Source organism: Homarus americanus, unplaced genomic scaffold, assembly GCF_018991925.1.
Source record: "Homarus americanus isolate GMGI-L3 unplaced genomic scaffold, GMGI_Hamer_2.0 scaffold28574, whole genome shotgun sequence".
NCBI classification, from domain to species: domain Eukaryota; kingdom Metazoa; phylum Arthropoda; class Malacostraca; order Decapoda; family Nephropidae; genus Homarus; species Homarus americanus.
Genome location: NW_024723999.1, coordinates 17501 through 22254, shown reverse-complemented (window position 1 = coordinate 22254; position 4754 = coordinate 17501). Strand labels below are relative to the sequence as shown.

At 39.3% G+C, this 4754-nt stretch overlaps 1 non-coding gene across 1 annotated transcript; it reads right to left on the bottom strand.

The window, feature by feature from the left end:
- Positions 1–2181: 2181 nt before the first annotated feature.
- On the bottom strand, positions 2182–2255 carry Trnan-guu. The gene has a single exon. It is a non-coding gene; the product is annotated as a tRNA-Asn (tRNA).
- Positions 2256–4754: the final 2499 nt, after the last annotated feature.

The window sequence follows — 4754 nt, the reverse complement described above, 5'->3', positions numbered from 1 at the left end:
CACACAATGTTTACTTATAACGTCATCAGGGAGCCTGGACGAAGTGGGGGGGCAGTAGTGTGAGGGCCAATCCTACACGGGGTGACACATGGAATCGAGAGGTGATAATTTCATGATTCACTTGGGGGACAATGTACTGTAAGCCATCCAAATTGGTAGTTAATGATCTGGTATTTTTAGAAGATTGAAATATTTTAGTTTAGACTCTGAAGAAAAATGTCGAAGAAATACAATAACTATTTTAATTTGAAGGATTTGAAGGATAATTTGCCTTAACCTCACATGAGCTTTATTCTGTCATTTATTTTTTTATCAAGTAACTATTTTTAGCATATTAATTAAGACGTGTTTTTTCGTGAGAGAGGTTAGGTTAGGTTCAAGTTAGGTTAGGTTCAAGTTAGGTTAGGTTTAGTTAGGTTAGGTTCAAGTTAGGTTAGGTTCAAGTTAGGTTAGGTTCAAGTTAGGCTAGGTCTGCAAGTTAGGTTAGGTTCAAGTTAGGTTAGGTTCAAGTTAGGTTAGGTTCAATTTAGGTTAGGTTCCAACTCACTAATTATATTATCTACAACTGAAAATTGGTCATAGCTTTATTAACCAAACATATAATGCTTCTTGGTACATAGTTTCCATTCACAAAGACTCCAGTTTCAACATTAAACTATCAGAATGCTAATCAAGAAGTACAAATATAATAAATAAAACCCCAAATTCCTAACTAAAGATAAGCTAATCAAGTACTTATTTAACACACCTACGAATGTCTACTATATATTAAAAAAATAAAAAATAAAAATTTCTATTGGAATTTTAATTAAGTTTTCAGGTGTATACTATTAATGACCCTCTCTGGCCATACACTGCAGCAGCAATAACTATAATCCTCTCTTATTTCACATTAAGTCAAATCAAGATATAAATAACTAAGTCTTATTAAAATCTATGAATATTTTAATAGATGCCGAAGAGACTAACTATATGGGGAAGTATTTTAAATAATGCAATGTTAAAAATGAACTTTCTTATTCAATATTCCAGGGTTAACGTGTGTGTGTGTGTGTGTGTGTGTGTGTGTGTGTGTGTGTGTGTGTGTGTGTGTGTGTGTGTGTGTGTGTGTGTGTGTGGTAAGTCCGTCTATTTAACCTTCCATCGAAAATATTTACGTTCTGTAGACTTTAATATTATTTTTCTATGTCTGTATGTATGTCTTTCTTATAAATTACTACATCAACACACAGACAATTTGAGTGATATACAGTGCCGCCCCCCACCCCCCCCTCCCTACCCTCAGTGATTCAGAATCCTAGATCTAAATCCTTTTAAACCCACAATGTTCTCTTTGCCTCCCATGAATCCTGACTCCCAAAATGGCCGACAGGAGATTTGATTAAATAAATTAAATGAAAAACACGATCCAGGTCACATATCCACAGAACATTCATATATCCAGTCGAAATAGTCTCTCAACTTCTTACAAACCTGACCTGACCTGACCTGACCTGACCTGACCTGACCTGACCTGACCTAACGTACAGTGATATAGAGTGACATCTGTGGAGTTGCATTTATAAGATCTCTGAACCTGTACTTAGAACATAAGAACATAAGAAAATAAGGAGTCTGCAATAGGCCGGTTGGCCTGTGCATGGCAGCTCCTGTCGAGAGTTACTACCACTCTCTACCATCCATGAATCTATCCAGCCTCCTTTTGAAACTTTCCAGCGTTCCAGCACTTACTACAAAGTTGCTAAGCTTGTATCTGTATTTGTTTCTTCACCTGTTCTTGTACCGGGATCAGTATATGCATTTGTTCCAGCATTTACACCTGTATGTATGTGTGGATGAACTGTGCCCGAGATAATAAAGTGAGAAAATATCGAAGAAATGCGGTGAAAAATGTCTGGGATTGAGAAGACAAAACTGCAGCAACGACACACATGAGTGGAGAGAGTGAGCCACTACTGTGTGAGAGAGAAGAACATAAGAATGGAGGAAACTGCAGCGGGTCTATTGGCCCATACTGGGCAGTCCATACACCCAACCTTTGCTCATATATCCACCCAACCTATGTTTAAAGCTATCCAGCGTATTCGAGTTAATGATGATGTTTGGTAACTTGTTCCACTCATCCACTACTCTATTTCTAAACCAATGTTTACCTATTTCGCGCTAAATCTAATAAAACTACGCCCCCTGGTGGGCTCGAACCACCAACCTTTCGGTTAACAGCCGAACGCACTAACCACTTGTGCCACGAAGGAGAGAGAGAGAGAGAGAGAGAGAGAGAGAGAGAGAGAGAGGCCGTCGGCAATGCATTTTTTATTTCTTATTCAAAGGCTCAATTTAAAACACATGAACTTTCCATCCAAGTCGAGTTATATATATATATATATATATATATATATAAGGCAGATGGAGTAATTCCCTGGCCCAGAACGGTATATCAATCCGCTTAATAACAGAATTTGTTTCTCAAATTCATATTTTAGATTTTATAATATAATATCTAAAAAAAGTGATGCTACATATTTTAATATGGAATTTAACGACAGAATTATTCCATCATTACAGAACATAGAGTTTAGTCATTCACTCAAATGTTACTCAATAGATTCCATCACCTCAAAACTGCTTCAATAACAGAATGCCACCTAACCTAACCCAACCCAACAAGACCCAACCCAACCCAACAAGACCCAACCCAACAAAACCCAACTATCTCAGGACAGGGTGTGGTGTGGTGTGGTGTGGCGTGGCGTGGTATGGTGTGGTGTGGTGTGGTGTAGTTTCTCGCCTCCTCGCTCGACTTAGTGCAGGAAGGAGAATCAACACTAAAGATATTTCCATCCAGCACCACACAGGAATCTCCCACCTGACACTTCCGGCTCCCATGATGCAAAACTGTACAAATGAGAGAGAGAGAGAGAGAGAGCTTTTCTCACACCGTCGTAGTGAAATACAATAACGCAGCCCGTTCACCTGATGTTGCCACAGTCTAGAGAGAGAGAGAGAAGAGAGAGAGAGAGAGAGAGAGAGAGAGAGAGAGAGAGAGAGAGAGAGAGAGAGAGAGAGAGAGAGAGGATAACACCACCTTCATCAACCAAAAACAAGTGAGAAACATTAAAGAAAAATATAAAGAAACTGACAAAACCTTTAACTCTACAAATATAAATACACACACACACACACACACACACACACACACACACAGGTAGAAAGAAGACAGATGAAGAAAAGAAGGGGAGGGGAACTTGAGCCGAGAGGAAGCAGGGCTTTGGGGTGGGAATGATGGGGTGGTGGAATGGGGTGGTGGTGAATGATGGGTGGGAATGATGATGTGGTGGTGGTGGAATGATGATGTGGTGGTGGTGGAATGATGGGGGTGGGAATGATGGGGTGGTAGGAATGATGGGGTGGTGGATGATTGGTAGGGTGGAATGATGGGGTGGTGGTGGTGGAAATGATAAGTGGAATGATGGGGTGGTGGTAGTGGAATGATGGGGTAGGAATGATGGGGTGGTGGTGGTGGAATGATGGGGCTGTGGAGGATGGGGGTGAGAGAGAAGAAGAGGAGGAGAATGAGTAGGGAGAATGAGATGAAGAGAAGAAGAGAAGAGAAGAAAAAGAGAGAAGATGATAAGAGAGAGAAAAGAAGAGGAAGAAGAAGGAAGAGAGAAGGAGGAGGAGGAGGAGGAGGAGGGTACACCAGAATCCCACTTCCAATTTTCGATAAACTTAAAAAAAAACTCTTAGCCAGAAACAACTATTCATAGGCTCGTATATATTGATACTTTTATTCTCTTAAGCCCCCAATATTGAAGAGAGAGAGAGAGAGAGAGAGAAAAAGAGAGAGAGAGAGAGAGAGAGAGAGAAAAAAAAACACCCCACCCCCTTACATTTTCCATTAGAATTCGTATTTTTCCATCTGATCCCTGGGTCCATTTTCCCCTTACACGGTCATGGTATCAAAAATAGAAGGTGACGAAAGATGGATAATTTTGAATAAGATTAGAGAGGGATTTGTGACTGAGCCCGAGTGGGTTCCTCTCCTGTATAATATAACCTTGGTATATTAAAAAAAATGGGTTGTGGATAAGGCGACTTTAAAATTATAGACCAAGAGGAAAACTTACTCACCTGTGAAATATATTGCTGAAGGTATAGGTACGTTCTAAAAATATTCTGTGGACGTTCAATTCGCTATTAGACTCCAGGTAAGTAAATTGATAGCAGGTGAGAAAAGAAAAAAAAATTACATTGTACCATAGGGAAGATTTTTTTTTACATTATAGAATTTGATTTTTTTTATATATATAACAGAATTACCTACGAAGAAATTTACCTTCTCAAGCGAAAACGAATTATCACCTACACATGAATCTAAACTGGTCACTATATGGAAAAATAAATTCATTATATATAATTTACTGTATTAAAATAATTCTAGGAGAGATTTTTTTTTTTGAGAATTTACAAATATACTTACTGAAGGCGCAGCAACCCCCCCCCCTCCCCCCACACACAAAAAAGTAACTCGTAAACACATGTACTCAAAACTTTGCCAAACTCGTTAAAAGTATAAAAGTAGTAAATGGACTTGAGATAACTTACAGAATAAGATAGAAGTGAACAACTTAGAATAGCTGAAGGATAAGGTTAACTTTGCCCTGACACTAAGATCCTGGCTGGGTAGCTCTGTGATCGTCTCCCTGGCCACGAAGTTCATGTCTGGGTGGCTCTGTGATCGTCTCCCTGGCCTC